Here is a 9,431-nt window from a genome sequence, read left to right as displayed (position 1 = left end):
TTTTCTCAATATCTGAAATTTTTTCGATTCAATTATTGTTTGCAATTGAACTCTGCTATTTGAAAAAATTTTCGATCAAACTTTCGTTCAACTTTAAAATAGGTAAGTACTTACCTACTTAGAAAACCATCACTATTTGCAAAAGTTGTTAGTCAAACTTTCATTCAACTTTCAAAACTGATTTTTTAAATTAAAATAACAATTTCTCAATTTGTAAGACACTTATTGCATGAAATTAGCCTTCATTTTCAGAAATTTTGAAATTTACCCCCTCCCGTGGATTACCCTAGGACTATTTTGTAAAAATAACCCCGGAAACGTTTTCAGGAGGTTCAAAAACATGCATTTTGATATCTCACACGATTTTTTTGAAAATTTTGAAATTTCCCCCTCCTCTCACATCGCCCATTTTTGGGTTTTGGGCAAAATTGACTCCAAAAATGGATTCAGCGACCCAAAATTACCCCATACACCAACTTTCATAATTTTGGCCAGCTAGATTTTTCTACAGACCACCGTGGCGCCCTTGAGGAGACGTATAAGCCTATGGGTCTTCAAAGAGAGCGCATTTTCAAAAAGAAAATAAATTCGAGTGTTGAAAATATTTTCTTCTCAAATGTAGGTATATATTTTTGAAAATGTGAATTTTTAAACATTTTCTCTCAAGTGATGATAAATTTGAGGGGGGGGGGGGATCTAAACATTTGAAAATAATTTTTGAATTTTCCTCTTTCTTCTTTTGTTTTGGAAATTTCAATTTCTAAAAATTTTCTCTCATGATAAATTTGGGGAAAAGATCTAAGCATTTAAAAATTTTGAATTGAAAACAACTCAAAATGTTTTCCAAACCTAGTGGGAAAAAAATGATACTAATAATATCGAAGCCTCTTCCCCTTTCTTTTCAAATAAAATAATTATGACAAATTGGCCTGCTTTTGCGCTGATTTTTTTATGTTTTCTCAACTTCTCATGTTGAAAATCATAAATATAAATAATAAGTAACATCCAAATTGGAATTTGTGCGCGTTTTAAGATCACTACCTACAAGGTACATAAATGAAATTTCAAATTGATTTTTCAAGCTTGTATGCCCTCCAAGTTAGAATATTTCAAATCAATTTTTCAGAATTCGCATGGCCTACACACTATGAAAAAACTAATCAATTTTCAGAGTTTGCATGGTTTCCAAATTACAATATTTCAATTTGCATTTTGGATTTTTGGGAAATGGATAGACGATCTTGAGAGGCCAGACAGGAAGACAGTTAGATAGCTGTGTAGAAGCCAAACAGACGGGTCAATGACCTTAAGAGGCCAGACAGATTGACCTTGGGAAGCCAGACAGGCACGCAGACAGCCTCAAAAGGCCAGACAGGCGAACAGATGACCATGAGAGGGTATGTCAGGTAGTAAGAAGTCGGATGAACGGGTGAATGACCTCAAGAGGCCAGACAGAAGACCATGAGAAATCAGACAGACGAGTCAATGAGCTTGGGAGGCCAGACAGATAGACTGACCGATGACCTTGGAAAGCCAGACAGACCGGTCAGTGATCAAAATTTTTGATAGGTATTTATATTTAATTTGCCAAAAAAAATTATTTTGATTTTATTTCAGGTTTTTTAGCTAAATTTTTGACTCAACTTCTTAATCGACTTCTTAACCATAAAAATGGGCATTAACAAAAAATGCTTTGACTCTGCGATTCATTCTAATCAATTAATTTTCAATTTTTTTGGACTACTACACGATTTGAAAATTAATGATTATTTCAATTTTTTCACTCCTATTTAAAAATCTGGCATTTCAATGGTATGGCATGAAATAACACTTATCTACCTAACTCCTATGAAGTTGCATAAATAATTATGTAATATTTTTCGTAATTTCTCTCTGAGAATCTGACTTTTTAATTGGAAGCTTAATTTAAAGGTACTATCAAAACCCAAAATTGGTAAAAAAAAAAAAACCATAAATTGATACTTACTTACAATTTCTCCAAATTACGTTTTTTAGGAACAAAATATTTCTGGTGGGTACCTACGAGTGGTGAAATATTCATTCCCCTGACCAAAAAAATGTTCAATGAACCTGCAATTCAAAAAAAAAATCGTATATTAGACGATGGCGATTTTTGTTGACAATATTGTTTAAGTATTTTCGGTGGTTCAGAGGACCCAATGAGAGGAATAAGGGATAGAGCGTACCTCTACCTATATATCTAATCTACGCAACAAATGAGAAATAATTTCAGGAACTGGCGACTCTTTTGAGAATTAGAAAAGCAAACTCGAAACTATCCCAACACAGCGTTGTTATCTTCAAACAATAGATTAACTACCTATATTAACTCTAAGCTACCCATGCGACTCACGAATAATCCAAATCTGCGAATTGCGATCGATTATGTAGCAAATCGAGCATCATAATTTTTCTTCAACGTTGCAGCGATTCAAGAAAGTGTTATTGATAGAAATTAACATTACAATATGAGGCGTGTATATATATTTATTTGAACGAAAAAAATGGCTATCATATTGGCTTTATTCGTAGTCCAAAAGGTAATATAACTTAGGCTAGCTTCGGGGCAGTTGCTCGTCAGTACAACTCCCATGGGTTATAAGATATTCTATGTTAATCACAATTGACGATGTCTGTTAACGGTTAAAGAGGGAAGTCCCTCGATGAAGCTTTTATCAGTTACATTCAAAGAATATATTTGCAACGGATAGCGCATGCCTAATTTGAAATTTCTCCGCGATTCATTTCCCAACAACGTTGTGTATAAAGCTCGCTTATAAGAGATGCATTTTCGTGTACTTTAGTTGTAATCTGACGTCGAAACGAGCGAAACGTTACTTCGAGGCTACAACATTCGCGAAATCACGTGTTTTCGTGTTTCAAAATCATGATTAAATTCGAATTTATTTAACAGGTAGGTGTCAAAACCGAACCGATTATTCGGCCTTGATTTTTATCTGCTAGAATTTATGTATTTTTACGTATTCGTCAGAAGGCCGAATTGCAATTTGTGCGAATTCGAATTTTCACACTTGTAAATTTTTCAAAACGGTTGTTTTGTGATTAATTAATAAACCGTGTGAATTCGTCGTGAATGTTTTACGCACCTTTACTTTACTGGAAATGTGTTGGAAAATTACCTATGTCAGCCACGACGACACCGAATTACGAATTTTAGCAATACCTTCTCGTACAGTGTAAGAAAATTTTATGCGTGATTTTTTATGCTATCGAACTCGAAAACCTACCAAGTTTTGATATTTTAAATATTTGATCGAGATTCGTTTAATATTTCTCCATACTCTTATCCTTCAATAATAAGTTTGCGTTTAAAAAATGAATTTAATGCAGACGTATGACGTTACGTCAAATTACTCCATTTTATCGGATTATTTTCCTCTTTTGATGGATTCATTAACTGGATAAATGCTTTTGATCCGCACTTTCGTAAGAAGTGTTCATAAATATTAAGTATAAAACTACCAAGTTAATAGCGAATGATTAGTCTACCTAGTACCTACCTACCTATCGTGGAAAGCTAGGTAATAAAAATTATACAGACTTCAATATTTTTTTAATCGTTATCATTTTTTGCTCGATTTTATTCTTTTCGCGTCGTTTATGAAATCATTTTCTTGTTTTTTTTTTTTTTTCTAATTTCTCAAGAGTGCTTTTTTCTTTACTATAATCAATCGCAAGCCTATTAACTAATGATTACGAGTCCAAAGTTTACTCATCGTTTTTGATAACCATAACATAAAACGATCAATTTATACTCGTAGGTACCTATTACTCATAAATTCTAATCAATTTTTCTTCTGTTCAGAAACAAACCAACGTCACGAAAAAAAGGGGCGGGGGTATAAAATCCCCTCTGCAGAAGAGTTTTTCATCGTGGATATGTTTTTTGCTATGAAACTTGATAAAAATGTAGGTGCTAATTTTATAAAAACTTTGCAAAATTTTTCCAAGTTTTCGTAGGCCAGAGACTCGATTTCTGTAAGTCTATACTTCGTTGTAACTCAAATTGTTGGAAATGGGTCACCTTATTCAAAGTTTTCAATGTCTGATGTGCATTAAGAACCAATTGCAACGTTTTATAAGTTTTTAAATGTTGGACGAAATATTGAAAGATCGTGTCTAGGTATTGGAAATTAGTCAATTTGTTTGCAAGTTTTTAACAGTCTGACAATAGACAATAGTATTAATAATTTGACTATTTTTACCCGAGTTTTCAAATTCCAGTGTAATGCAGACAAATGCCTCAAAATTTAGCATCTTAATGATTTTGGATAGCTCACATCCCCCTGCAGTGCCAAAAATCATATTCGTGCCAAAATTTGAATCGATTTCGTGTTATTTTTCAAGCTTTGATCTTGATTATTCGCTTTTATAAAATATGACACATTTTCTTAAATTTTTCTTTAGCTGAGTTTTTTTTTCATCATAGGAAGCTTTTTCTTGGGGCTTCTAAGACAAAAATGATCACAGTTGAAAATTTTTTTTAAAAACCATTACCTAGCTGTGACTTTTTAATTTTGTTTTCAAGATTTTTGGGAGAAAAAGTCATCATAATTCTCTCGTTGGTTTGTTCGCTTGTAATTCTCTTGATTAGGTATTGGTATACTAAAAATTTTGAGAACGACCCTCTACAATGGTCCTTATATTTTGAAGTTTTACATTGGCTTTGTTATTCACCTATTTGTGTATCTTAAAATTGTTAAATCTAGCAAAAATAATTCCCTATTCTTTGATTTTTTTCCAAATCCAGAAAAAGTGGTGCATGGGGCCTTTTAAAATGTGTTTTGAAAAATATTATTAAAAATGTATAATTTTTGCATCATTTCCCTCCCTCTTAGCCCTTACAGAGCCATCAAAGTTGAAAAAATCAAAACAAAAATACTCAATTAGGTATCGAAGAACAATTTTCAAACATTTTCAATTCATGTGCCATAATTCTTTTGAATACGCTCCTTTTTTTATAAAAAAAAATCTCCTCGACTCCTCCAGGTAGTTTTTGCTCCTATGTATATCGAGTCTCATAAAGTTGATAAAAATCAAAAGAATAAATTAAAGACATTATTCATAATTAATCTTATATTTTTTCTACGCCAGTCTTTCTTTTAATAAATCTTTCTCGGTCTCGTATATTCATTCGACTCTCTGTTTGGACTTTGGAGCCCTAAAGTTCATTTTTCTAAAAAAAATAAAGGCCATAGAATATTTTTCAAAAATTTACAATGTGGAAATTGGAAATTTTTGGAGATTTTTTTTTGTTTTCTTGTTGTTTTTTCGTTTTTCCAAAGATAGCGCTGTTTAAAGAAAAATTGAGGGTCTGTTGGTGGGGGGGGGGAGAGGAGATGAAAGAAAGATTATTTAGAGCCATTTCAGACAGTGATTAAAACATTTTCCAAAAAGATATTATGTTTAGTTATAATATTTATTAAAATTCATAGTTAGGTAGCAATTTTTATTGCAATTTTTTTCTTAAAAATTTTTCAACTTGAAAGAGAGAATACTCCAAACAGACTCTGCACTTGTGTGACAATATTGCTTGGAGGTCTGGAAGGGATTTTTCTTTTGAAAAAGATTATTTTGTACTTGAAGAAATTCTGGCGAAGAATTTGGCAATTCTCAATGTTTTTATACTTTTTTCTGCAGGGGGGGGGGGCTCCGGAACAATTCAATTTTCAGTTCAACGTGGACTAAAATTTTCATTCTTTTTTTCTTTTCTTTTTTCGTAAAAATAATTCAGAGGGTAGAAGTGAAAAAAAATCGTTAAAAAATGTTTTGGTTTTCAGACCTGAAAAACCATAACCTTTTAATTAGAGCTACATATATGATCGAGATTGAAAGAAGAATGTAAAATTGAGGTTTTTATCCTACTTTCGATCTCTCAAATCAATTAGTAATGGTTTTGAGCTGTTCTGAAGCTTGCATCAGATTTTTGAATTTTATAGTTTTCGAAAACATCCATCAAAGTGGCCAAAGAAACTTTGACCTTTTTGATCTTGGGTTACCTAACCATGAAGTACCAACTTATTTTGCGAACTCTTAGGTCACTGGGAGACAATTTTCTGAAACATGCTTCTACTTGTGTTGGTTCAAATTTATACTTACATAAATATATTTTCCTCGACGATTAATTTTTGTAAAAATAACTTGATTTGAAATGTCAAGAGCACATAGGAGCAAATCATTTTTTTGTACTTTTTGAATAATTGTGAAAAAAGTTGAAATTTATGCAAAAAAAGCAACAAGATTTTTAGGTAATTCCAACTTGCTGAAATGATATGTATTTGGACACTTGAAACCGTTCTAAAAGCCTTCATTAATGTACATATTTATATTCTCCAGTTTTTTGCTTCAAGTTCACGATTGGTCAGGTCAGCTCTCACCTAAAATAATGAAAAATGAATTACTCCGAATGTTGGAGATTTTCGATATAATTATGTAGTTCTGAAGTTTCAAGCAACACATCCACATCTTCCATTTATTTTATTTTTGAATTTCGCTCGAGTAGGTATGTCTGTCCATAAATGCTCAAATATCCATTGAAACGCTTTGAATTGACTACCAGACACTTTTACATCTCGCTTAGTAAGTTATGACTAATTTTGCGATTTTCATTTCAATTCCATCTTGAGGCTGGTCAAAAATTCAATTTTTTATCCTCTTGCTGGATTTTGTACGAATGTCATACTTTTTTGATTGGTCTGCTCCAAAATGAATCCCAATCTATTTTAAAATTTTACCTCGAAAAATAATTAAATTGTCAAGTTTTAATTTTACAATACCTATGATAATTAGATATTGCTTACACTTTTTTTTAAAATTTCAAACAAGAATATCCAATGATGAATAAATCTACATATGACCCACGTTAATTTCTTAGAATGGTGCAATAGGTATGTACTATTTTACTTGAATAAATCAATGGATATAATTTTTGAAAAAATTTCCATTTGAATATACCGAGCCTTGTTTTTCTATAATTGAAATTGTTCTTATATGACATTTTAACTGTCTTCTTTCCTTTCTCACATCCCTATAACGACGAAGACGTCATTAGATTCGATTTCAAAAAAGCCTACTCAGATCCAACTTTTTGAAAAATTTTGAATCAAATTTCCAGCGTGTTGATTTCATTACCTAAGGATACACGTAGTCGGTATACATTTTTAAAAGCGTAATAAAAATTCGACTCAGAGTTATATCGGTTTTTATAAAAGCAAAAAAACACTTTTTTTTTGTTTTTTTCCACCTAATGCTCGTACTTGCACACATATTGCTACGATTGAATTAGACTGTAATCCGATACGTATAGATAGATGATAAAAGGTATGTCAAATGTGATTTGAAAATTCAATAGGAGTTCGTTTTCTCTTCCACGATGGGTTAAAAACAAGGATCTGGAATAAAAAAATGTTTTCATTTTACATTCATAATAAGATTAGTACGTTAAAGAAGAATTAATTACCTGTTGCTGTATAATTTTTCATCTCAAAAAATAGCTAGGTATCCTTAATAAGAGGTTATAATCTTTCAAATGAAAAATCCGACTCCGACGAAGTGAATTTTAAACGCACCTACACCTATAGCTACCTACTCTTTGCACAGATGACTTTGAATAAATTCTCGAGTATTGGTTTGAAGTTGTGAAAAAAAAGAGGTGAGAAAAAGAAATCAATTCTTTAGCTAAAAATAAGGTTCACTTAAAGAACCAAAAAAGCATGAAAAAGTTATTTGGTGGAATTGAGATTTTACATACCTACCTACCTAAACCGAATACGCATTCACGTTGCTTTTGTATGCGAAAAAGACTAGGTGTATTTTTTTGCACGCCAATCTCGACTGTTTTAAATAACCAACATTTTCCAACTAATCTGAACTTTTTAAATGTTTAATTTAAAAATTCATAGAATTCTTTAACATCGCGATTTTCTCTTTGTTTTTTTTTCTTTTTTGCTCTCTTCCTATATACATAGCATGCTATTTATGCTGCTTTATTACGAGGGTGTCTGATGTCATTTTATATACCTACTGGTAGACTGGATTTTTTTTTCACGACAAATCTTACATTATTTATAAAAATTCTGAATCTTGCGTATCTGGTAACTTTTTTACCTTTTACGTGTAAGTATGGGATTGGGTTATTTTTTCACTCGAATGTTTAAATGTTTATTGAATGATGGAAAACGAATCGAGTTCTGTCCACGTTTAAATTATTTGTTCAACTAGGTGATCGTGATTAATGAATGGGCGTAGTTCGTCGTCTTTTTGTACGATCCCTTTAATTAAAAATGGATTTTTCTTTCATTTCGTGCCGGTCGCATGAAGTGGTTATTAGAGATGATACTTTTATTTTGTAATGTTGATATGATTTCATCGAGGAAATGTAAGGGAAGGGCGTTTGGCTAAAATTTGAACATTGTGACTCTTTTAGAATACTTTTTCTTGCCAGTTATCGATGTATTTATTATCCACTTCTGAATGTTTATATCCAAAAATTAACCAAAAGTTTCGCTTGTTTGCCAAAAAATTTAAGAAGAGCTCGCTGTTTTGAAAAAAAATGCAAAAAAGTGAATTTTTCTGCAAATGCTTTTGCCAAACAAATTTACGAAAATACTCGATTTTTATAGTGAAATTTGCCTGATGAAAAATCTTACTTATTTCCTAAAGTTACTCAGAAATCTCGTGTTTTTTCCTATATACTGAAAAGTTTCATTTCATTACTGAAACAATCTCGATTTTTTTTTGTCAAGAAATTCCAAAAAAGCTTCGCTTTTTCACCAAAAATGTTTTAAGGAGCTCGCTTTTTCAACAAAAATTCAGAAAAAGTGTTATTTTTTACCAATAATTGTCAAATAGTCCTGATTTTCGGCACAGTTGTCAGAGTCTTGCTTTTTTCAAAAATAGACAAAAATACCTACTAGCTTTTTAGAAAAATTCCCCATTAAAAAATCTCTTTTTTTTCAAAAATTATTCAAAAAAGTTCCGTAGTTTTTCTAAAAATTACCAAAAAGTCTCGTTTTTTTGTTTTTTGTCAAAAAGTAGCAAAAAAAGTCTGATTGCTTTTTCGACAAATAAGCACCTATTACGAAAAATGATTGAAACTTTTTGTCAATAAATGTCAAAAAGTCCAGCTTTTTGCTAAAGATAATGTCAAAATCTTGCTTTTTTCCAAAAATTCTTGTGTTTTAGAAAAATTACTAAAACGAGTTTCTTTTTTTTCAACACTCAAAAGTTTCGTTTTTTCACCAGAAATTTCCAAAAAGTAGTTTTTTGTTGCCAATAAATCCTTGTCAGTCTTGCCATTCTGCCAAAAATTTTCAAAAATCCTCGTTTTTTCAAAAATTGAAAAAAATCCTGATCTTTAGCAAAATTGACAGTTTTTTTTCGAAATTGTT

The 9,431-nt window shown here is 31.3% G+C and overlaps 1 protein-coding gene across 2 annotated transcripts in view; it reads left to right on the top strand.

Annotated features, from left to right (window-relative positions):
• The first annotated feature begins 2,793 nt into the window (after positions 1-2,793).
• Positions 2,794-9,431, top strand: part of LOC135840777 (cell adhesion molecule 2-like) — an 87,154-nt gene continuing 80,516 nt past the window's right edge. The window contains exon 1 of one of the 2 annotated variants that reach the window (XM_065357451.1): positions 2,794-2,935. The gene's annotated coding sequence lies outside the window, so the exon portion shown is untranslated. Of the gene's footprint in view, positions 3,219-9,431 lie in introns of both variants that reach the window. The other variant, XM_065357452.1, reaches the window with a different exon arrangement.

This window comes from Planococcus citri, chromosome 3 (assembly GCF_950023065.1).
Source record: "Planococcus citri chromosome 3, ihPlaCitr1.1, whole genome shotgun sequence".
In the NCBI taxonomy this organism is placed as follows: Eukaryota; Metazoa; Arthropoda; class Insecta; order Hemiptera; family Pseudococcidae; genus Planococcus; species Planococcus citri.
Note: the sequence above shows the minus strand (reverse complement) of the source record. Positions and strands in the feature narration are given on the sequence as shown.